The sequence below is a fragment of the Vipera ursinii genome, assembly GCF_947247035.1.
Source record: "Vipera ursinii genome assembly, chromosome: 2".
Lineage (NCBI taxonomy): Eukaryota > Metazoa > Chordata > Lepidosauria > Squamata > Viperidae > Vipera > Vipera ursinii.
In genome coordinates, this window is record NC_139513.1 from 98047212 (window position 1) to 98073327 (window position 26116).

Here is a 26116-nt window from a genome sequence, read left to right on the forward strand (position 1 = left end):
CCTAGATTTGTCTAAAGCCATGTTTCTCAACCTCAACAACCTTAAGATGTGGACTTCAACTCCCAGAATTCCTCAGCCTACTTTAAAGCAACCTTTCCCTGCTGGCAGTTTCCAAGTGTCCGGTGACTCCAACTGCCATAACTCCGAGCCTACAACCAGGCTTCTTAGGTATTTGCAATCCTAATACATCCAAAAGATCCCTGACCGAGGAAGGCTGCCATAACCAATTATGGGAATTAAATTTGAAATAATCTGAACCTTTTCAAGATCTCTATCACATACCATGCAATGTCTCTCTGTCCTTAGTCAATGGTCTGGTTTACACAGAGAATTAAAACATAACATGGTTCGTTGATTTTTGACACAGCATGACATATAAACCTTATATTTTATCCATGCATGTGGACCCTGGCTTGTTCAGCAATACTGAAATCCAGGCTTACGTGTTTTTATATATATATATATATATATATATATATATATATATATATATATATATATATATATATATATATATATATATATATATATATATGTAGCCCATCGCTTTTTCTGTCATAGAAATTAAAGTTCCTAGAGCACAAAGAGGAAAGGAAGCGATACTGAGTCAATTCAATTCTATAGTGTAACACTATAGCCATAGCCCCAAACACAGTTCAGTGTGATCGCTTGGTCTGTTAAATGATCATATATCTCCTTAGCCAAATACCAATTTATAAACATTGTGGTTTATTTTTTAAAGAAAAAAAAGTTGCAGCAAGGAAAACAACCATAGATGCCACCATCAGTAACAAATAACTCTTGAACTCTGCTCTTCATTTTTCTTTTCTACATTTGCAGATTCCTCTCCTCTGGAAACGATTTGATGTTTCATTTTCCTTTGACTCATTGCAGCTCATTCCTAAATTTGGCTATTATTTTACATTCATCAATCCAAATTTATTCTCAGCTGAATGTAATGCATTTGGCAAGCTTCCTGAAACAGAGATCTTACCCATTTGAGGTTTTGATATATATAATTTTCAAATGATTTGAATGTCAACCTGTCCAATCTAACTATGGGTTTAGAACTCAGAACTTAGAAAGGCTCAGTTATAGCAAAAGTACAGGCTTGTGAATGCAGAGCTACCTAAGGATTTGATTGTTGAAAATATGAGAAAAGTGCATCAGCCTATGCAGGAGTGCATATTACAATGTGAAATTAGAGTATCTGGAAAGTTTCTTAGTCTCAGCAGGGCTTCTAATGCAAAGCCTGTTGCTGCTTGCATCTTAACTAGCACTGCCTTTCAGTGTGTGGAAAATGCTATAAAAATCTGTTTGCCATTTCCCCCCCTTATTTCCTCATTTTGTGTAACAAATGTGATGGCTGGAAAGGAAAAAGAAGAACCAAATTTCTTCTTCTTTTTGGGAGGGTCACTGTGTCTCTGCTTGAAGTTAGCTTCCTCGATTAGCTTTGCTCTATAGCTGATTTCCACCTCTCTCTCCATCTTCATGGCACAATGCTCACCTCTCGCTGTGTTGATGGAGGAAGCTGGTGAGGGTGCTGGGATCCAAGAGCTTCCAAGGACCAAGCCTAGAGCAGAGAGAAAGGAGAGGCTGCCTAACAAGCAAGAATGGAGCTGCAGCCCCTGGAGCTGCCATCTGCTTCTTGTCAAGTTGTTGTGAAGTGCTTGTTCCTGATGACGGAGGTTGCTGGACAGCAGTGTGAGGATGCGGTTATGACAGATGCTCTGTTTACCATACTTCAAGCTCTTGTCAGGCTAACACAGGATGTTAGTTTTTCCCTGGAAAAAAAAGTGTTGCTTGATCTTATGTTCACCTCTTCATTCAGGGCATGCAGTCAAAACCTCCCTTTCTGGATCCATCTGTGCAGAGGAAAGTCAGACAAAATTAAATGAATTCCCAGGTCATGGCTTATCTTATAGTCTCTCTCTCAGTTGGTCTTTTACTCAAAAGATGAAAAAGATTGTAACATTAATTCCTTCAGTGTGTCCTGGGTCTGACCACTATCTGGAATTACATCTATCCCTTGCTTCCAAACACAATTTGTATCACCGGAACAGGCATGGACATATAGGCCAGGGAATAGCTAAACTACAGTTTTGTTGATATGGCTAGGGATTTCAACTTTAAGCAGACAAACATCAAGCTGATTATCTCACATCTGACTTATTTCAACCTAAGCCAAGCAAAGTTAATCTAACCTTCCCATAGTGGCTGAAATGTTTGTTTACGCACCCTGTTCGATCATTCGCCACATTTACACTTGAGCGCAGGTTCAATTTGCATCCACTTTAGGAGAGCCAGGAAGGGTCTAGGTAGAAAATGCACATGTAATTTTATCATACAACAAAAGCAATGCCTTCGCAACAACAACAACAAAAATTCAGAAACACCAACAAAGCTGACACTGAAAAGGAAAGAAGCCTAGATCCTTGTTGCCCCTTGGCAGAATTTCTACTGCTCTCAATTTCAGTGTTGAGAAATATTCACGAGATGAAAACCAATCTGTTTATCCTGAGCATCAACAACACCAGGCTAAACATCCTGTTATTGTTGGGTACGTCCTCATAAAATGGAACTGTTGTAGAGCAAGAGATTCAGAGAACTTTCCCAACTATTTTCTGCCTTCCTTATAACTTGAATCTCTTCAACTATATTTATTTATTGCATTTTTTAAAAAAAAAATAAGGAAACAATTGCAGCCAGCATTAAGGGGTTAAGCTTAGTAAACTTTCTCAAGATCATCCAGACAGGGTTTTCTGGCTACAGGAAGATCTGAATGTGAGTCTTCTTGAACTAAATTAGATATGCTGATCGTTATGACACCACGCTGTTATTTTTAAAGTGAGACACCTTTCTGTAAATACATCTGAAATGTGCCTTGGCACCTATACAGATATACGGCCTTGTCCAATAAGCATTTTCCATACTTCTAATTTGGTCATCTAACTTCCTACAAGGAAAATCCTGCAAAAACATCCAGTCGTTGTATTAAAACCATATTTCTTACAGCAAAAGCCCCACAAAAATCCCCATAAAACCCTTCTACTTTAACTTTGATTTTTTTTTTAATCAGTGCATGTGATTGGTGCCTGCTATGCAGGGCTTTTTTTCTCATAGAACGCTCAGAACGAAGTTCTGGCACCTTTTTTGGATGGAACCTTGTAGGGTAGGCAAGGCGGGTTGCATGACATGTGTGAGTTCCGGCACCTTTTTCTTTTACAAAAAAAGCACTGCTGCTATGAATAACAGGTCTGGAGAATCCCTCTGCAAAGCTCAGGGCTTCGTGGGCAGATGCTCAGGAACTCTCAGTAAGCAACTTGATTTTGGGTGGGGGGGGAAGTAGTAAGAAGAAGAAAAAGGTACTAAAAAATATAGAAACTGTAGGTTGCTCCAAATCCTGTATTTTTCTTCTCGGTGACTGCTTAACCTCTCTGCAGACAGCTCATGTGAGAGAAAGCTGCTTCCAGGATGGACGCTTTTATGACTTCGATGTCTCCCAGCCTAAGGTGCAGTGCTGCATCTCTGGTCAGTTGTGAGTCTGAGATGAAGCACTGTAGCTCAGGAAGGGAGAAACAAGGCCACGGAAAGAAAAAGACCAGCCTTGCTCTCCTCTCCCACGTTCTCAAGTCAAGCACCCAGAGAGGTAAGAAGAGTCCGGGGCAGGTATGATCCAGGAGGTAACAGTTCCACAGGGTTGAAGAACAGCGTGGAGAAAATGACAGATTGCAGCGAATGCTACAAACACCGAAACCCATTCTGTCCGGCCAGGCATCATGGGGGGGATATGGTGCAAGGCAATGGCCTTCTGGTTTGGGAGGAAGTGAAGTTCGCAACAGCATATAGTAAAAAAAAAAAAAAAGCTGATGACCCAAATGGACTCCTCTTCTGACCAGGGGCGAGGAGGGTTCCTCAAATCATTCATATTTTGAAAAAAGGAAGCATCGGACACTTCTAGTTCTACCAAATCATCTTCTGACTGCTGCCACCCAGTGGAAATAGACACTGAAGGAACCACAACTACGCAGCAGCAGGAGGGAAGGAGCAAATTAAAGAGAAGCCCAAACTCACTATGTCCTCGGGGTCCAGTTTTCCCAGGAATCCCTTAGAAGATAAGAAGGGGATTCCTGGAAATACTGTTCTTGGGGTCATGGCTCGGCAACTGATACAATTGCTCACTTTTGTCACATCAGAGGGAGCCATACAAAGAAGCAGAGAGTCAATGGGACTAGAAAAACAAGATCTCTGAAAATCCTTTGAGACATACGGTATATCCATTTTCATTTTGTTAGTTTCCAAAGTCCTAACAAACCCAGTCAAAAATTGTAAAGGGATTCTCTCAAACCTATAACTTCTTTTGGGGATGACAGCCACAGGCTCTGAATGAAGTACTAAAAGTACTTAGTACTCTGAAGAGTAATAGATGGCAAAACATCTACTGATTCCATTTTATTTACATTTTAATTGGAAATAAAATTACCATTTAAATTACATTTTATTTTAAGGTGCTGAATTTGCTTGCTCTCCTATTTTTTAATATTTTCACCTTCTTTCACTTTAAGCATTACAATGTGGTAACTGAGGAGGCAATGGCTGTTGTTTTTGAAGGCCACAGGTCATCTGGGGTTCAACCTATGTAGCTCTGGCCTAAATTAAGAAACTTAGTGTTGCTAGTGGGTTCTTGGAAACATTGACCAGACTAATGCAACAGGTTTATTGCGAGAATAACATAACTGAACTTAACTGACAGACTGACAGATATTTATATGTGCTGCCACTAGGCGGCGACCAATCAGATTTAAAGCTGGTTTTCCCGCTCAAATACAAACTAGTTTCCCTCCCAGTTGGAGACACATTTAAAACAAAACACATTAAGTGTTATTATCAGTACATAACACTTAGCTTCTTAAGAAATCAGTGCTAGAGAACGACCTTTCTTAGCAGGTGCCACTGACATTTTATTTAGATTTTACAGCTTCTTCACCAACACAAATAAGCTAGCACAGATAAGGGAACCAAAGAGGAATAGCATGGTTGTGGAATCCTTGTGTTTTCTGAGCTTGGTTGTTTGCTTGCGGACATTTTGTTACCTGACTAGAAAAAAAATCGTTGGTGCTGGATCAACAATGCACTGATGATGTTACCGAGTCAGATAATGAAATGTCTGCAAGCAAACATTCAAGTTCAGACAGCACACCGAGGACTCCACAGTTCAACCATGAGCTGCATGTATTCTCTTCCATTGGTAATATAGCAGATATGTCGTTGGTATGTACTCTCTCCTGGCTTTCTGAAATGCTTGAAGACCCGAATGCTTGGGGCCCACAAAGGAGTACAAAACCATGGGGCTGCTTAGTGCCTTGAAACCCCTCCCCTGCCTTCTTTGACTGTGAATTTTAATTATTTTATTTTTGTTTTTAACTGCCTATTTATATATAGCTTTTTTGTTTTTATTCTTATAATTGTGTATTACCCAGGGTCACTCTGTGAGGGAAATGGGCCCCAATAATATCATAGTTCTTCACCTGAAGGAAAAATGGATCATTTCACACATCTGTACATTCATATATTGGTGTCCCAATCTAGATGAAAGATGCTTCTTTTTGGGATTGCAAGGAATGGCATGAAACTGTCTTCTTGGTATTTTACAGTATGTTTATGGTTGACCCATGTTGTTGAAATTCCTCCTCTCATTCTCAACAGTCATTGCAGAACAGATAACAGGCAGCACTTAATCCCTTTTGTGAAGATTTCTGTGTCAATAAAGCTTAAAACTTGTTTTTGAAACATTACGATTATGAGTAAACTTGCTTTACAATTATTCATCTGAACTGAATAGATATAGGAAAAATAAAATGTTGCACATTTTGGCCTTGCAATGAAACAAACAAACAAAAATGTGCTGGCATGTGTGTAGTTGTGCACTAGATGTATCCAAATGGTCCTGATGACTTGTACAAAAGAGAGAACCGGATAAGATCAGCGACTCTCTGCTGACAAGGCAATCCAGACCACTGACTCAGCATCATCAGCCACGTGTGGAGCCATTCAGCCATTCAGGAATATAAAGCTCATTTGAAGGAAAACATGCTGCTCTTTGTGAACCGGTCAAGGGGTATCAATCCTCTGCATATGAGTCAGATGAGCATCTGAGTGAAACTGATTGGTCTAATAACAAACCTAACTTCATAATGATCTTAATGGGTATCATAGTGAGTTCTTGATTGAGAAGTAAATATTGTACATTTCACAATGCCAGGATTCTCAAAGGAGAGCTGATTTTAGGTTTTTGGTTTTGTTTTGTTTTTTAAAAAGATACTAATTTTGTGCAGGGTTTGGTTGCACAAGTCAGCCTGTATCCACAGTTTATATGTAAGGACACAGAGGGATGGTGCACAGGTGCTACTGACTACACTAGATTGCCTCCATTTCACACGTTCTATCTCCTCGGTGCCGTTTCATGAATCCTGACTCCATCCAATGTACAACTAAAAAGCAACTGGACAAAATTAAGACCCTGGATTGCAAGTTACTGACTGCAAGTTCCTTTAAAAACAATTTTGGATAAATTGGGAAGAACAAATATTAGAACTGTCTTTCTAGGCAATAGTTCTCACTAATGGTAGTCACACAACCCCGAAACAGAAACAAGCCCACCATATTTCAGCTTAGTGTGTTGTGCAAATCCAGTGCATGTGGCAAGCATAGGTTTCAGCGTTTCAGGCATTAACAAACTATCATAAGTGGGCATGTTGTACAGAAGCAGAAATTGTGCAGCACCCAGAGTTGCCTTTGGTGAGCTAGGTAGCTGTATGAATTTGATAAACATAAAATTACTTACAGATGATAATTACTTTGGTTGGGGATCTCTCACATCCATAGATCAGGTGACTCTTAAGTAAATGTACAGACAAGACACCTACATTTGCCTAGTCCAGGGGTCGGCAACCTAAAAAAGAAAAAGAGCCACTGGGAACCGGTTCCATCACAAATTAAAAAAAGAGGGAGCCGCGTGCGTGTGTCCATGCACGCGCATGCGCAAAAAGGTTTTTTGCGCATGCGCGGACGCACGCGGCTGCCATTTTTTAAAAAATGAGATGGAACCGGTTCCCGGTTGCCTGATGGCGACGGCCCGTCTGCAAAGGTTTGGGGAGGTGCGCGCGCACCTCCGGTCGTTCGGAGAGGTGCGCGCGCACCTCTCGGAATGGGCAGGGGCGCCACTCTTTGCGGAAGCTGCCGCGGCCCGTCTGCTAAGCTGCCGCTTTCGGCAGCTTCACAGACGGGCCGCGGCGGGCTTCCTGAAAGAGCGGCACCGCTGCCCATTCGTGCGGAGGTACGCGCGCACCTCCGGTCGTTCGGAGAGGTGCGCGCGCACCTCTCGGAATGGGCAGGGGCGCCGCTCTTTGCGGAAGCTGCCGCGGCCCGTCTGCTAAGCTGCCGCTTTCGGCAGCTTCACAGACGGGCCGCGGCGGGCTTCCTGAAAGAGTGGCACCGCTGCCCATTCGCGCGGAGGTACGCGCGCACCTCCGGTCGTTCGGAGAGGTGCGCGCGCACCTCTCGGAATGGGCAGGGGCGCCGCTCTTTGCGGAAGCTGCCGCGGCCCTTCTGCTAAGCTGCCGCTTTCGGCAGCTTCACAGACGGGCCGCGGCGGGCTTCCTGAAAGAGCGGCACCGCTGCCCATTCGCGCAGAGGTACGCGCGCACCTCTCCAAAGGTTTGGGGAGGTGCGCGCGCACCTCCGCCCATTCGGGGAGGTGCGCGTGCACCTCTCCAAACGGGCGGTGCCACTCTCCATTTGGAGAGGTGCGCGCGCACCACTGCCCGTTGGAAGAGGTGCGCGCGCACCGGGCGGCTGGGAGCCGCAAGAGACGGCTCAAAGAGCCGCATGCGGCTCCGGAGCCGCAGGTTGCCGACCTGTGGCCTAGTCAATGTAAGATGAGTAGAAAAAAGAACATATCCAATTGAAAACTGGTATTGGAGCAATGGATTAGAAACCTCTAGAACAGTTTAGCATTATTCCATACTCAAAGCCTAGCCTACCTTTCCTTCTTTAAGGTGGTGACAGCAACATGCTACAAATCTGTATCGGTTAGAAAAATAATAATCAATCCAAGAAAATTTCCAAGAAAAGTGGAGAGGGGCCACAGGCAAATTGATGATAAAAGTCAGAACAGTGGGCTGGAGAGCAGGGGAAGAGGAAAAAGAACAGTGAAGGGAACAAGAGTTTTGTTTTCGGGGGGGGGGGGAGAAAGAAAAGACAGGAGAGGGAGACAGGGAGAGAGGACCCTGAAAGAAATACATATTCGGGTGCAGGCATTCATCGTAAGTAGTCTAATCCAGCGTTTCCCAACCTTAGGAACTTGAAGATGCGTGGACTTCAACTCCCAGAATTCCCCAGCCAGCATAGCTGGCTGGGGAATTCTGGGAGTTGAAGTCCACGCATCTTCAAGTTCCTAAGGTTGGGAAACGCTGGTCTAATCTATGTAAGCAACTGGGTGGGATTCTCGTCTCGTATGTTTATTTTTGTTAACTAGAAATCCCTGAAGGGATTCTGCAGAGGCACCCTGGAAACAGCAGAGGGCGCTGCTGACTTGCGCTGGTCAGATTTGTGGGCAACCTTATATTTGGTCGAAATCTGCAGTCAAGGCGCGCTTCAGGAAGGGGCGGGAGAAATATCAGAGGCGCTTCCCGAACGCTGTGATTATTTCAAAATAATAATAAGAATAATAATACGTTGCCTTTGTACTTCCTCTGCGTGCGGTACGAAAGGCGGTCTCCCTGCTGCTCCCTTTGATTCCCGAGGGCGAGGCGCCCCTCCCTCCCCCCCTCCCTCCTCGATACGGGAGTCGTCAGCTTGGGCAACGCGTGGCGTGGCTGGTAGTTGCATTACGTGTAATTTGTGAACGGAATTTCCCAGCCCCAGAGCAACCCAACTCCGCCCCGCTAGTCAGCTGCGAGTTCGTCGGCCGCACCGCGACGGTTTTGCAAGGCGTCGTTCCTTCAGAGGGCATAGGAGTCTGCCTCTTCCCAGCGCTCGCCCTCGGAAATCCCTCGTAGCGTTTTATTTATTTTATTTATTTATTTATTTTAATTCCATTTATATCCCGCCCTTCTCCGAAGACTCAGGGCGGCTTACAAGCTTAGCAGTAGCCTTCATTCTATGTATATGCCTGCTTATTAGGGCTTTCGCACACACACACCCCAAGCGGCATTTTTACAAAGTCAGCTTAATTGCCCCCAACAATCTGGGTCTTCATTTTACCTACCTCGGAAGGATGGAAGGCTGAGTCAATCTTGAGCCTGGTGGGACTCGAACCTGCACTAATTGCAGGCAGCCGGTGTTACTTAAGGAGGCATCAGCCCACTGCTCCACCAAGGCTCGTTTGTAGTTCTGGGCTTTTGTGGGATATGAATTTAGAGAGGGGGTTGGGGGAAATCCGCTCCAAAGTACTCCACCTCCCACCGTCAATAGGTGGTTTTGCCATTTTGCAAAAAGTGGATATGCTGTCTTGCCTCCTAATCCCTGCCTGATTCGAAGCAACTTGGCTTTGCCAGAAGAGAACTGGGCATGTACAGGTAGTCCTTGACTTGCAACGGTTCACTTAGTGACCGTTCAAAGTTCAACTGGTTCGTATTGATGGCGGTTGCTTTGTCCCCAGGTCATGTGGTCATGTCTTGTGACCTTCTGAGAGGCAAAGTCAATGGGGAAGCCAGATTCATTTTTTTTAATTTATTTTAATCCCATTTATATCCCGCCCTTCTCCGAAGACTCAGGGCGGCTTACAATTTAAAGCACAAACCAATGTGCTTAGCAATAGCCTTCATTCTATGTATATGCCTGCTTATTAGGGCTTTCATACACCCCCCAAGTGGCATTATTACAAAGTCAGCTTATTGCCCCCAACAATCTGGGTCCTCATTTTACCTACCTCAGAAGGATGGAAGGCTGAGTTAACCTTGAGCCTGGTGGGATGCGAACCTGCACTCATTGCAGGCAGCTGGTGTTACTTAAGGAGGCATTAGCCCACTGCTCCACCAAGGCACAGTAGGGTTATGAACCTGTCAACTGCAGCTATTCACTTAACAAACTGAGGCAAGAAAGGTCGTAAAATGGGGCCAAATTAACTTAACAAATGTCTCAACAGAAATTTTGGGCTCAATTGTGGTCGTAACTCGAGGACTACCTGTACAGAGGCAACCCATAGATTTCAAACAAGCTCTCAGTCTCTTTGGAGACTTCGGCCCTTCTAGTTTGACCCTATTCAAGGCACCACCTTACAAAATCTTACATTTTCCACCTTACATTTCCAGATGATTTTTCCGCAGCACCCATCGTTGCCAGCAAGGCTAGCTACTCCTGTGTCTCGACCTCTTATTTGATCGTGAGCCAACAGAGCTGGCGCTGCAAGGATACGCCACTTGTGACTCACTCCCAGAAACACTGAGCTTTAGAGCCAATACTGGTTAAGCTGGTTCCCAAGGCTATCTGAACCAGCCCACAGACTCCAGGGATTTGTAAGGGAGCAAGAACAAAAAACGTTCCAACCCTTCGGCATTTTATGTATTTTAAACCCGAGGGAAGCAGGGATAATTCTTTCCCCCCCCCAATAATTTTATTAATGAGGCTGAGGAAATGTAGTAGGAAGAGGTATGTGTGCTTGCCTATCACCTAGCAGAATGCTTATGTGTAATTTCCTAGAACTATACTCCCCTAAATAAATAGTTGGCATTACTTATAAATAATGAATAATAATAATAACTGAATAATTGGGATTATTAGAAGCTCTCCAGTTTCACCCTGGGCTCAGTTTCCTGGTTTCCTGATAATACTGTCAACCACCTATCTTCCAGAGGGATGCCTTAACCTGGAGTCGTCTTTATCCCCAACCTGGTAAGCAGACATGGGCCCACAGCCTAGTTGCCTTATTGGCCAACAGAAGGAGAAAAGGTTATTAAAACAGAATAAAAGTACAGATAAAATAAAACTTTATTAAATAAAAAAAGAATGTAAAAAATCTCTTTGAACTTTGGTCAAAGAGTGGAAGAAATTACAATACTGCTAAAGTCACAGAGAATCCCTCAGACTGCTATGAAGAAAATATTAATTTATGCCAGATCACAGGATGAAATGATTATAAACAGGGAGATTCTGCTCCACAGAGATTCTAAAGTGCATCAAACATAGAATAACCAACCTTCCATATATTAAATAAAGATCAGACTTGTGGTGTTTTTTTTAAAAACAACTTAACCAGCCCACAGAAAGTAATGAAAGGCCTTGGCATAATGCTAAGCAGGCATTTTCCTGTGTTTGTCTAACTGTAGACACTGTAGGAGGAGAGCTATGTGAGTAGTAAAAAGGCAGGGTATAAATAATAATCACAATAATCCAGAGGAGTCTGGAAGCACCTTTTCTGACTAACCAGCTGCATTAAAAGGCAAGAGCTTTTATCAACCATTGCAGCAGTACCTAAGTAATAGTTCCTCTGAATCAGAAACTCCTTTTGGATTCAGTCTGTCCTGTAACTTCCTGTTTGGCGCTCTGGAAATTCCAAACTTAAATCTGAGGCTGAAGTGAGATAGTCTCAGTTTTCCCAGCCTAGCCGACATTTTGCTTTCTTCCTTTCCATCAGCGATCACTCCCAGTTGAAGAATACAAAAGCTTTTTCCTCTAGACAGGGAAGGGTTGAACTTCCTTTTCTGACTAATCAGCAACACATCCCACTTAAGAAGATCCCTCTGTAGGAAGACAGCACACACACACACACAGAGAAGGAAATAGTTTGGAGGATATTTTTAAAAAAGCAGAATATATTTCCCCAACGGAATAATAGAAAATCTTAGGCAGAACCCTCCCCCACACCCCAAGTCTCTCTGCCCTAAGCAGAAACCCACTCTCTAGAAATGCAGATTTGATAATCCCATTCAGAAAGACCGAGGCCCCATTCATGAGCAAATACTAGCAGGCAGAAGCCTATTCAAGACAAAATATTTTGAAATCCCTTGCAGCAAAACTGACAACAATAGCAGAGTGATAGAATTAGAACCAACAAACCCTCAAACCCCAAAAAATCCAACACAGGACATAGCCATCAGCCACAGACCCGGGAAGCAGGACATGACCTTTAGGGCATAATAGGATTAACCCACCATTATCACAATACCAAAAGGGCACACTGAACCTTAGGTCAAAGTTCATGCCACAGGAACAAGAACAACTCCAAACAAAAAAAGCCCAAGAAGGTATCAAAACTCACCACTCCCAGCTCCATGTGGTCAGCCACCTCAGAAACATGCTGCTGTCACTGACGTTTCAGGCAACTAAATAAACGAGCTTTCTTATCTAGAGCGGTCTCCATTTTATTTATTCCCAGCTTGAACTGGACCCTGATGAAGATTTTTATTTCAACACTTCTTTGAGGTAGAGTTGTAGGTTAGGCATGCCTGCATTGGGAGCTAACACTGGAATCCTACAAAGACAAATTGGTTTCATGACAGCATTCGGAGTCCAAGCAAGTCCTGGTCCACAAAAGATTTTATTTTATTTTTGGGGAGGTGGGGGGGGGCGACTCATGGGGCCATACAGCTCTCTGCAGAAAAAAAAGGCAACAGCTCTTTTTTCAGATCAGCATCCAGCACTTATACGACTTATAACATAAACTTCTCATCTCCTCTCTTTGTGTACTAGGAAAAGAAAATTAAGTCATCTCCATCTATCATCTAAACCTTTTAGGAACATCATTATCCCTGTTGGAACTGAAGATCAAAATGTGATTATCAATTTTGGCCCTTCCAAATGCCTCCATTCCCTTTTGTGGTTCTATGTGCCAGCACACTGCAGGTGTCCTCACCTCCCCTTTCATGAGCTGACTAGCACTCCCTCCAGCTGGACAATGTAAAAATGATTTTAAAAAAACAGCTTCCCAATACTCTGAATCTCTTTTCTGTTCTTCCTTTACCATGGTTTTGCCATGAGATAAACACAAGTGGGGACAAGGGAAAGTCAAATATTCAAAGTTAGTAACATGGTTGTTAAATGAATATGGTTTCCCCATTCTCTTTACTTGTCAGAAGGTCACAAAAGGTGATCCCACAATTTCAGGACACTGCTTATATATATATAAGTCGGTTGCCAGGCATCTGAATTTTGATTATGTGACTATGGGGAATGCTACAATGGTTGTAAGTGTGAAAATCAGTCAGCTTTTCCAGTGCAGTTGTAACGTCAGTCACTAAATGACTGTCACACTAAATATAGGTCAAGGACCATTTGTATATGGAAAGGCCTTTGATCAGGGGAAAATAACTGTTGCCCTAGGACAACTGCCTAGAACGGCATTTCTCAGCCTGGAAAATTTTAAGATTTTAAGATTTCCTAGCCAGCATGGGAATTAAAGTTCCCCACATCTTAAAAGTTGCAAAGGTTGAGAAACACTGGCCTAGAGAGCACTACGGAACCTGGAATATGAACTGCATTAAACCACAATGTGGTTGATTTCGCATGTGCATGAACCCAGTTTCCTCTCAGAGAAACTCCCTTTGCAATGGTACTTCAGGGAGTTATCAGATGGATTAGTGCCATCTACAGTAGCCTTCTGTTGGTGGAATTCAGTAACAGCTCCACAAATCCATACAGCAATACGTCTGAGCCAAACCATTCCCATATGTTATTCTGCTTTGACTGGAGCAGAGTTACAGTGAGGGAGTAAGTGGCAGCGTTCTTATTTTACTCATGTACATTATTTATTAAATTTATATGCCACCCTTCTTAAGCTGGAGAAGCAACCAATATCTTACTGGCAACCACTCACTACCCATCTCAAGAATACATACCTGTACATGGCTTCCATTGTAGTCAGATGAATTTTATTTGACCCCCTCCCCTCTTACCTTCCCCCTCCCTCCATAGACCTATGGTTATGGCCCTAAAGGCCCTCAGACTCAATCCTTGATGTCTCCAGTCAGACCTTTATATCTGAAACTCTGAAGACTTATTGCCAAACACTGTTGATTGTGATGAACTTTCAGCAGTTTGACAACTTTTGATATACTGGTCTTTTGGCTTTGCCATCTGGGAAATTTGAATTATACTTCCAATGTACTGGGAGGGCAGTAGATTGGCAGAGCTGATTTGCAAAGCTGATCTAGATGGACTAATGGTCTGGTCAGATCTCATCAAAAAACAGTTTCCTATGTACCTGGCTTAGATGTTACTGGATCATACTTGTTTTTAGAGATTTTAATTGTTATTCTCCTACTAGACTGTACTGTGAAGTTGACCTCTAATACTATACTGCCATGCTACCCAGTGACAATTTATGTCCTTTAGATTCTAAAAATGTACATGTCTCAGCCGATGGCAGCACTTCTCTGACCTTGTCTGGGTTTGGAAGCTACATAGGATCAGTCAGGCCTCGCTGATAGGATTCCTCCAGGGAATAGTAAAGCTGTAGACTAAGACATTTTAGCAGAATACACAGACTAGCTACCTTGGGAACGCTGCCAAGACAATGCTATGAATGTGTCCAGAAAGTCACTAGAATTGAATTAAACTACACCTTTCAAAAAGAAATGGAGTTGTACATCTGAAGCCCCCACCTCTCCTAACTGAATGACCTCCAGATAAGTTAGATTGCCACCCCTATTAATCCAACACCACTGTTTTGACATGATGGAAATGGTGGCTCATCCCTTCTGGAAGGCACAAGTTTGAGAAACATTCAGCATCCAGAGAGTTAATAGAAATTCCCTTTTTACTGCAGCAACTGCTGACTCAACTTTATACAGTGCAGGTGGGACACACCCTGGTAAGGTATCCACCCAGAGGATGCATTCAATGTGCCGCTAGTTAAAAGAACAAACCTAGGCAAGCCTGAGAGAGGGAAGGGCCGGTTCCACCTTATCCCCGCCAATTAGCTTCCAGCATTTTCCCAGTTCCTATCCTGAACTGATGTGTTTTCATGAAATTATGGGTCCTCATATATTTTAGCTAGCTATAATTGAGAGAAATGCACATTCCCCAAAACACAAAGAACAATTCTTTTCTTCTCCTTGGAATCCATGCTGCTCCAGGTATGTTCCCTGAATATGAATCCCAGTGGTGAAAGCTGAAGTTGAACTGGGCTAGACAAAGTGTTGAGTCTTGTTTCCATCAGCAACAATCCAGCAGGTACAGTAGATCAGGGCTTTTCAACCAGTGGTACGGGTACTGTTATGTATCCAGTGCAGGTATCTGCATGGCAACAGCCACTAGGGGGCGTTGGCCTGGACGGTTTTGGTGGGAACCCCAGTTTCGGTGGGAAACCTAGGGCCAACCCCATTGGCTGGCTAGGTATTTAAGGAGGCCAGGTAACCCTTGTTCCTCAGTACGCTACCCCCCCAAATAAAGAGCTGAACACGTACTCCGGCTGGCGTCTCTTCCTTGCGTCGGACCCACTACATTACAGTGGCGATGAGGGTGGGATTCTGCCGACAGAAGAGCTGAAGTCACTAGGGGGTCGCACCGCACGCTGTAGGAAAAGAGGAATCTTTTCCTTTCCCCCTGATGCGACCGCCAGCCACCGCAACCGGCCACCGCGAGGCATCGGCTTAGGCCACTGTGCAAGCAATGGAACCACATGCCACAACGACCGACAGGACGATGGCACGAGCCGGGCAACCCCGCGAGTTCGACATCTGCCACCCGGAGAAATGGGCCCGGTACCTGTCGCACGCCGAGCTGTACATGAGATTTAACCAAATCTTGGAAGATGGCTCAAAAGCGGCAGCTCTGCTCTGCCTAGGCGGACCCGCACTCCTCGAGGTCGCCGCCAACCTGTTTGCCCCAGAGGCCATTGATACCGTCTCGTACCAGGACCTCATCGCAAAGCTGAACGCCAATTTCCGGTCCCGCAGGTCCAAACTGGCTGCGAGATCCCAGTTCGAGGAGAGGGACCAGCGTCCCGACGAGTCTGGGGCTGAGTTCATCACTGCCTTGCGAGAAGCCGCTGTCGCCTGCAAGTTTTCAAACTTGGAGGAGTGGCTATGAGACAGGCTGGTTTGCGGCCTATGGGACACGAGGCTGCAGGAGCGCCTGTTTGAAAAGGAGGAGGTTTTGCTCCAAGAAGCCCAGGACGCCATCCTGGTCCCGCGTTCACATCGACTATGCGGGGCTGTTCCAGGGCCAACTGTTCTTAGTCGTAGTGGACAGCCACTTTAAGTGGCTGGAGGTCGTCCCTGTCCCCAACATGACCTCAGCAAGGACAATCCAGGTGCTCAGAGCCCTCTTTGCCACACACGGCCTCCCCGACGTAATTGTGTCTGATAACAGGCCTCAGTTTACCGCTAATGATTTCCAGGCGTTCTTGAAGGCGAATTGGATTAGACAAGCCACCTCCGTGCCCTTCCACCCATCGACTAACGGGCAAGCTGAACGGATGGTAAGGACGACCAAGGACGCACTCCGGCGCATCATCAGTGGGGACTGGCATCAAAGACTGGCCAAATTTTGCTTGCCCAACACACTACACCATGCGTTGCCACCGGAAAGAGCCCAGCAGAACTACGATGGGGATGGCGCCTCATCACCAAGCTTGACCATTTGCACCCTGACCGAGTGGCAGCGGAGACGGATAGGCCCTCATCAGCATCACACAGGGTTCTCAATGTGGGGGACCTGGTTTGGGCAAGGAACTACGGGGCAGGGCATCCATGGATTCCGGGGACCATGGTTGAAAAAACGGGCCCCCTCTCTTACATCATGGGGGTGGAGGGGGATCAACACATAAGGTGACACATTGACCAGCTCAGAGGAAGGGTCCCTGAGTACACCACCCACAGCCAACAGGACAGCCACACCCCAGGGGAGGTCAGTCCAACCGAAAACGACTCGGAACCAGAGCTAGAGGAGGATGGCCTCCTGCAACCAACCCTGCTCAACCCAGAACAAGGGCATCACGAGCCCGCTGTCCAAGTCCAGGGCCAAGCCACACCCAGATGGTCCACCAGGCCCCACAGGGCACCGGCATACTTAGCGGACTATGTGTGCAAGTGACCACCCAACAGCTGCACATGTATTAGCACACATTGTACATAGTTATGTATATAGTTGTAATGTTGGTTCTACGGTTGTCATGTGGTTCTTCTCTAAGGGGGGAGGGGTGTTATGTATCCAGTGCAGGTATCTGCATGGCAACAGCCACTAGGGGGCATTGGCCTGGACAGTTTTGGCAGGAACCCCAGTTTTGGCGGGAAACCTAGGGCCAACCCCATTGGCTGGATACCTACCTGGCTAGGTATTTAAGGAGGCCAGGTAACCCTTGTTCCTCAGTACGCTACCCCCCCAATAAAGAGCTGAACACGTACTCTGGCTGGCGTCTCTTCCTTGCGTCAGACCCACTACATTACAGGTACCATCTGTGGTACCTTGGCACCTGGCAGGTAGTACGCGACCATCCTAGAAAAGTGGTAGCAGGGAAGGGGAATGAGTTGAACCGGTGGCAGCACCGCACAAGCCTGAGCGAGAGATGGCTGGAGCTGCAGGGGTGTCAGGGCTCAGCGGAAGCGCCAGGATCAGCGCTTCTTCAGGGCTGTCAGGGCTCAGTGGAAGCGCCAGGATCAGTGCCAGGCTCCAGCTTGCATCATGTTGGAGAATAAACAAAGCTAAGGCAGAATGGCTTTGATCATTGTTTTGTTCCTCTGGTGTTTCAGAAGGGGATTATACTGGATTCTCCCTCCCAAGTGAGATGGTAAGGGGACAGGAGCCTAAAGATGACAGTCTTAAAGGTGCTTTCATTAAAATTAGCGTACTGTAGTTTCCAATTAGCTGCTTATAATTAGTCACTGTGGTTTGCTTCCTGGTGTGGCTGAATGTGATTTCCTATGAACCATTTATGAAGAGTTTCTTCAGACCTATTTCAGCAAATATGAACTTCTAAGTGCATCCATAAATAAATTCTTAGGCTTAAATGCCATGGTACAATCGATGCCCACACACCGGATGAATATTTATATCCACACCCGAGTGCTAGGAATCACCAAATTTTTTTGCAAATGGCCACTTCTAGGGTAAACATGCAATGTTAATTCATTACAGGTAATCCTTGACTTATGACCCCCCCCAACTGAGCCCAAAATTTCTGTTGCTAAGCAAGGAAGTTAAAGTTAAATTTTACAACCTTTCTTGCCACAGTTGTTACGTGAATCACTGCAGTAGTTAAGTTAGTAACACGGTTGCTAAGTGAATCTGGCTTCCTCATTGGTTTTGCGTGTCAGAGGGTCACAAAAATGATCACATGACACCATGATACAAGCAACTGTCATAAATACATGCCAGTTGCTAAGCATCTGAATTCTGATCACGTGACCATGGGAATGGTAGTAAGGGTGAAAAATAAGTCACTTTTTCAGTGCCATTGTAACTTCGAACAATCACTAAACAAATAGTTGTCAAAGACCACCTATATACAGAACTCTTAGTGACTAGGGCAGGGGTAGGCAACCTTGGCTCTTTTATGACTCATGGACTTCAACTCCCAGAATTCCTGAGCCAGCCATGCTGAGGGGAAAGGGAGTTTCCAAGCTGAGCCATGATGGCTCAGGAATTCTGGGAGTTGAAGTCCATGAGTCATAAAAGAGCCAAGGTTGCCTGCCCCTGGACTAGGGTAATAAAAACTGCTGAGAATTGGCATGGCCTTTTCAACTGAGAAGCATGTTTCTTCATAATTAACCTTTGATTTATGCTTATTCTCTCCTGCTCAGACCCATTTTCACAAAAATACCTTTCCGTGTTCTCTTTGGAGTAGGGAGGCATTTTCTGTTATCTCCTTCCTAGTATAGGTGTTTATACACAGCACAATATACTCAATTGCATCTCTGTGGGAGGGACATTTCAAGGATCACTTTGGGGACCGGTCAGAAAAGTACCCTATCACTAGCAGAGATCAAAGGCTGGAGGTGATTGGAATGGCCGGCAGTTCCCTCAGAGAAAGTACTGCAATGCGTGTGACAGCAGTTTCCTTCTGACAAAACAAAACAAAACAAAAAACCGACAGTTCTTGATAACTGCAGCCAAGCTTGATTGTATCTCAACGCCTGGGTCAATGAAATAGCTTTTCAGTCCTGCATGTTGTTTTTGCTCTGAAAGGGGTATTGTGCCTCCCTTAGTCGACTCCCTGGTAATACTTTCCTTCATTTCAACCAAAGCCCAACCCTTCCTTTGTCACAACTTCTTTATTGCCTGCTCGCTTTGATGAGTGACGTACTTTATGGATTGTCCCTGAGGGAAAGGTAGGAAGTTTTCCAAGTAGAGTTGCAATGGCACTCTCTTAGCAGAAGCCATGCTCATGGTTTGAAGGTCAGAGAGAAAGCTAGGTATCTCTGAGAAAAGAGGAGCCAGGCCAACGAGAATTTCCAGGTCATGTATATTTTGAGGACAGACTCTCCCTAAAGTCAAGCCATCTTCAAACGGCTCCACCTTTGAGTTGCTGTTTCCTTTTGTTCATGCAGAGATTAAGTTGCTTCTCAGATTTATTCCTATAGCGAGTGGAAACGCCTTAACAGAACAGATGAAAAAGGTTAAAAAAAATCAGAAGTGGTGATTTTTGGAATAGGAACTTCCATTTTTTTATTTTAATAGTGGTGGGTGGAGGGAAGTCTGATTACCTATTGCTTTCTGGTACATTTTAAAGATGATTCTTTCAAAAGTCTTTCCTAACCTGTGGCCTCCATTGTGATATAACCTGCTTCACTCTGACAGCATCTGCATTTTGTTGTAATGATTTCCATGGAGGTTTTTGTTCCTTCAGTCTGTTGAAAAAACAAATGGCTGTAAAACCCTGTCACTTCTTTAGCGCCTCTTGGTTAATGTGGACCAATGATTAAAACTGGGATTACAGAATAAAAGAGTTGGAAGGAAACTTGGAGGTCTTCTAGTCCAAGGAGAGGAAGAGAGAGTACCATCCTCAACAAAGACACTCTTACAGACTCCTAATACACAGCAGCCAAGTAATAATTAATAATTAGCTCATAACTAAGTGGCTTGTTGATAGTTTAATTATCTCTTCTTCCAAGATCAATTAGGTTCGGGGCTGGCTGCAGAAAGAGGTTAATAATGCTTTTTTTTTTTAGCTGATGGAATCCTTCAACAAGATTCCCAGCAATGCTGTCCTTCAAGTTTTTCTTTTGAATACATCAAGTATTTCTGTCTCCTTTAGGACTGTAAAGGTAAAGGTTCCCCCGCACATGCGTGCTAGTCGTTTCCAACTCTAGGGTCCGGTGCTCATCTCCGTTTCAAAGCCGAAGAGCCAGCACTTGTCCGAGGACATCTCCGTGGTCATGTGGCCGGCGTGACTAGACACCAAAGGCACACGGAACGCTGTTACCTCCCCACCGTAGTGGTCCCTATTTTTCTACTTGCATTTTTACGTGCTTTCGAACTGCTAGGTTGGCAGAAGTACTGTGCAATTCAGTGCTGGTAGCTCAGCACTCTGTAGTCCTCAGAGTGTACTAACAACCACAAGATCAGGTCAACAGCTGAGGGAAAAACTCCTCAGAGCAAGTTTGCATGAGATCAGCAAAAGTTTTTTATTCCTGGTAATTTAACAATAGCAACTTCTTCTTAATAAGCAGTAGAATCCTCCCCCCCCCGCCCCCAATCTGTGGTAACTCATAACTACATACAATCCCAACACTTGACTCATAGGATTTACGGTACATAATTAGCTTCATATTCTGACTCTACTGTCATATCTGCATTTCCTATTGGTCAAGAATCACAGGCTGTAAGTGAAAACAGAAAGGACAATCTGAAAACTGAAGGGGGTTAACAAGTTGGTCATGTTGATATTCATCTAAGACCTGGGAAAGCCAGGTTTACATCATCATGGAAGCTCGCTTCAGGGCAGGCAGTACTTTCTCACCCCAACCCACTCCACAAGGTGATCCCTGCAGGGGGAAAAAACTGGAGGAAGGAAAGTTCTTGTACTGTATGCTGTATTCAGCTCCTAAAGGAAAGGCAGGATATCAATCAACTATATAAATAAACAATGAGAAGCAAGTGACCTCTAGTGAGCCACCAGTTAATGAAAAGATGCTGAACTGGATATCCCAACAAGAACCATGTTTTATATCAGCTGCTATATGGAAGAAATGCTTGATTATAATCTGTTGCCCCCCAGATAGTTCATCATAATCGTCAGTATCTAGAAACTAACGTCCACCCAGGAAAAAGGATCCCAATATACTGCCAAGATTTGCTAGATCATCTACGGTAAAGCAGTGTTTCTCAACCTTGACCACCTGAACATGTGTGGACTTCAACTCCCAGAATTCCCCAGCCAGGCATGCTTGCTGGGGAATTCTAGGAATTGAAGTCCAAACACCTTAAAGTGACTAAGGTTGAGAAATACTGATCTAAAGAAATAAAAAAATTTTTTATGGCAGATAGCTGCATTGGGGGCGTCCTATAAGTGAATGTAAACAAGGTAATTTGATATAGGTTACACTTGGTGAGACACTATACATGGAGATTTTGAATCTAGACAGTACTATGTTAATTATATTAATGACTGGATTACGTAGAAAATCCACAATTCTGCACATATAAATCCTAGCATTAAGTGTGTTCTTTATCGTACTTCACCTTCAAATGTTGCAGTATTCAGAATTCTAAATTATTTCAGCTCTCAGCTACCCGATGTATAGAATATTTCAAATTTGAACCATTCTGATTTCCAAACAACTTATTTCAAGCTTGAAATGAACTGTTTTGAACTTTTGGGAGGAGTCGCATGCTTGAAACGAAGTTGTTTTGAGCTTCAAAACGATTCCAAAACGTTTGCAGCAGGCTATTTCACCTGCAAAACCTGTTTTATGCTCAAAGTGGGCATTTCAAGCTTAAAACAGTGATTTGAATCTGAGGCGCTTCATAATCAGATATTTTTGCACACCCCTGCTATCAACTATTTTGGGAGAGCATTTTCCAGCAGTAGGTACAAGAAAGATAGACAACAGAGGGAAAATTAAATTCACCATCTGTTATCCTGTTGCTCGGTGTAGTGTTATAGTCATTGTGTGAGCCTCTAGCTTGCTTGCCAAAATAGCCTGTTGCAATTAGTTCAATATGTTCAACTTTTGTCACTGTTTTTGATGCCTCTGAAAACCCTCAGGTTATATTTTACATTCATGCTATATGAAGACAGTGTTCCTTTGTAGGGATTTGGATTTGCTGTTTTTCCAGTTCCCTTTGATCCTCTTGTCTGTTGACAATTTCCTCCCTCAAGCCAAGCATTATCCCGAATCAATATGCTTTTTCATCACATTGTCCTCTCAGGCTCAGAGATAAACAATCCTGGGCCTTTCAGCCACCACTTGTATTTGCACATTTTCACAATGTCTCAGGTGTTGTGAATTCCTCTCATCCTGCTGAGGCCGTGGTGCTCTTTCATATTCATTTGCCACTCTTTGTTTCTCTACACAGGCTCCTGATGAACGATGTCCTGCTGAGGCTGCAGAAAGGGCGAAATGCACACACAGAGGCACAGAAAGAAAAAGGGGCTTGCAAAAAAATGGTGTGCCATTAACTGTTGTCTTTCAAGCTGTAACTGACACTAACCTGGAGGGAATATTATACCCCCATCTGCTGGCTGCTTGCTTGGCAAACTGTGTTCATGTTACTTTCTGCCAGTCATGTGGGATGAGCCTTGCCCAAATTCAGGGGCTAAAATCATCTGAAAAGAAAATCATCCATGTAACAACAACAACAACAATAATAATAATAAAATTGGAAGGGACCTTGGAGGTCATCTAGTCCAACCCCCTGCTCAGGCAGGAAACCCTATACCATTTCAGACAAATGGCGGTCCAGTCTCTTCTTAAAAACTTCCAGTGTTGGAGCATTCACAGCTTCTGGAGGCAGGATGTTCCACTGGTTAATTGTTCTAACTGTCAGGAAGTTTCTCCTTAGTTCTAGGTTGCTTTTCTCCTTGATTAGTTTCCATCCCTTGCTTCTTGTCTTGCCTTTAGGCGCTTTGGAGAATAGCTTGACTCCCTCTTCTTTGTGGCAACCTCTGAGATATTGGAATACTGCTATCATGTCACCCCTAGTCCTTCTTTTCATTAGACTAGACATACCCAATTCCAGCAACCGTTCCTTATATGTTTTAGCCTCCGGTCCCCTGATCATCTTTGTTTCTCTTCTCTGTACAGTTTCTAGAGCTTCAACATTTTTTTTACATGGTGGTGACCAAAACTGGATGCAGTATTCCAAGTGTGGCCTTACCAAGGCATTGTAAAGTGGTATTAACACTTCACGTGACCTTGATTCTGTCCCTCTGTTAATGCAGCCTAGCACTGTGTTGGCTTTTTTGGTAGCTGCAGCACACTGCTGGCTCATATTTAAGTGATTGTCCACTAGGACTCTGAGATTCCTCTCACAGTTACTAATATTGAGCAAGGTACCCCCTATACTATACCTGTACTAAATGGCAAGAGAATGGTGAGGCTATATTTAATGAGCCAATCAGCATCCTCACACATTGGTAGGTCTTTTAAAGTCTTCTTAAATTAGATCTTCTAAGACACAGCAGTCCTGGTCTGCTTCCAGGGATCCACATCTTTATTATTAATATTTGTATTTAGGCTGTGTTTTTATAGCATTTCAGTCCTTTGACCCCTCAGAGCATACAACATAGAACGAGGCCTGCCTCTTGGGCAAGAGCTTGGGAAGATTTGTCTATTGTCTCCTGTTGACCACCACTGCTCCACAGCAAAGCCCCACTACATCCATTAACAGCAGAGGTGTTTCCGTATGCCCAGTTGGGCTGGAGATTGCAACTAAAGCTCCAGGTTCAAAAGGGCTCCCTAGGTTGGGAAAAGAACCACTCAAGCACATGTTGTGGCGGTCTGCGATCTAGAGCAGTTTTTTAATTGGTTAAATTAAAATGTGGGTGTACTTCAGTTTCCCAAATCCAGGAAGCCCAGACATCTTGAGAGCATTTCAATTTGGAAAAACTTTGCAAGACTACAACTCCCACCATCCCCAGTGATGACCTAAAAGAATTGGACTTGGTAGCCCCACCACATCATCTCAAGTTCTTTCATTCATCAATGGAGAAATGACCTTATTTTTATTTTACTGTCTTTTGTTTTGTTTATAACCCTTTCTAGCCAAGCTGCCATTAAAATTCTAAAGCACCTTCATATGTTAAGGCTGCCAAAGACAGCAGATCTTCATATCAACTTTCATTGGTTTAAAATTAAAGTTTCACTGTACTTTCTTTATAAAGCAAAACCTATTTTTATCTTTTTTTTTCTTTTGCCATAAACAAATATGGCATTGCTAGTTTGACTTCTGTCACTATGACAGAAGTCAGATGTGCAGAATGCAACATCAATCAATCAATCACTTCATGCTAGGGAAAAGTGGCAAAGCAGTTAAAGTTTTGATCAGGAATGGAGAGATACAAGTTAGAGTCCTCTCTTAGTTGTGGAAGGCAGCTGGGTGACCTTAGGCCAGTCACTCCCTCTCAACCCTAATCAGCATCTGTTTGACTAGCCAAATGATAAACAAAACCTTTGGTCGCATTACACATTGATAGCTTTGCTGTAAAAACTGGACAAACAGTGCAGAACAAATGCTAAGAAAAACAACCACATGCCAGGGGAAAGTCCTGATTGTCACATGGGTATAGGCCATCCCACTATCCCTCTAACTAACACAAGTTCCATCACCCAGTTCCCACCACAATTTCCATTGCTACCCCTAGACTACTAGTGAAGGAACTATAGTTCAATAGAACTAGAGAGTAAATGGTTGGTAATATTTCTTTCATTCTGTAGACGTTTCTGTCAGAAACTGCCCTGCTAAGCACATTTTACTGTTTCACCTTTCAGTGTCCTATATTAGGGCCTATTGAGACCTTTTGGGGAGGCTTCAACCCTGCCTTGTCCTTCTGCCTGAAGAAGACTGTCAGCAAATAAAATGGCCAGCTCCTGCTTGGCTGAGGGACCTCAAGTCTCTTTCAAGAGAAAAAATTTTCCCTGTAAACTATCTGAAAGTTGTTCCACCAGACCTCCAGTGCTGGATAATTCACTTTCCCTAATCAGATTGTTTTTTTGGCTTGACCTCATTATGTTTTATTTCATGTCTGGGTGCAATGGTTGTAGGTGATTCATTTAAATTTTGCTGAATTATAAAACTGGCCCTGTCAAATAGCTCCAGGCAGCCTCCATTTCTGATCATCTCAGCACTTCAATTCCCTGTGATCTAGTCACAGTTTGCCCTGACTTGTGGGTTGTGATTCACAGGTGCGCACAAGGTGGGGCCACAAAACTAATCAGCAGGAAGGCACTAGTAGAAATGCCCTGATGGAAACTTGTTTGCTTCACCTTGCTTCCATTCCCACATCTCTGATCTGACACTGAGGTTTTAATCCACATTCCAGTCTCTGGAAAACTGCATGCAATTTGCCAGCAATTGGAGCAGTGAGGTATATTAATCTCTTCCTGATCTGGCTATCAAAATCAGCTTAATGTTAAATCTCCACTTTTTCCTCCTTTGACCTTTGGCCCGAGACAAAACTTGACCACCAGTCCCGAGAGAAGCTGTTCAAAAGAGCAAATGATGTGTCCTAAATGGAGCTGGTAACTCAGATCAAGGACTGGTTTCTTGGAAGGGAAGGGAAAGCAAGCCATGGCTGGCCAAAAAAACTGAGTCAAGCTAGTGAATCAGACTGCCAGAGCAGCAAGAAGATGGGCCGTGCAGATGACTCAGTGCTGGGAAGAGAGTGCATTGCCAAGCACACCCTGGAAATCTCTTGCCAGGACAGCATTAAGAGCCTATGAACAGCTACTTCTGTCTCTTTCTTGTTGGTGTCTGTCACAAACGCAATCATCTTGTTATTGTTTGCAACAATAAGGTGCTGTGGGTGGCTTTATGAGCAGCCCTGGCCTAGGATGAATGATCAGCCGACAACATCAACATTTGGGATGTGCGTTTCAGCTTGTCATTTGCAGCAGTTATAAATGGCTTCTAACTACCACTTCATTCTGACGTGTGAAGGCTTCCTGTTTTAGGTGCTAAAGCACAATAAACAAGAGCCTGAATAGCCAGGCTCAGGGAACAAAGAGTACTTTCC

General features: G+C 44.1%; 1 long non-coding RNA gene across 5 annotated transcripts; it reads right to left on the bottom strand.

The window, feature by feature from the left end:
* Positions 1 to 708: 708 nt before the first annotated feature.
* Positions 709 to 10387, bottom strand: LOC310633556. 5 transcript variants are annotated; one of them, XR_014491027.1, is made up of 5 exons: positions 10306 to 10380; positions 8043 to 8082; positions 6845 to 6932; positions 2239 to 2314; positions 709 to 1865 (listed from the first exon to the last, which is right to left on the bottom strand). It is a non-coding gene; the product is annotated as an uncharacterized lncRNA (long non-coding RNA). The 5 variants fall into 5 exon arrangements; XR_014491028.1 differs by having other exon boundaries at positions 10292 to 10354; XR_014491029.1 differs by lacking the exon at positions 10306 to 10380 and adding an exon at positions 8741 to 8863.
* Between the last annotated feature and the right edge of the window lie 15729 nt (positions 10388 to 26116).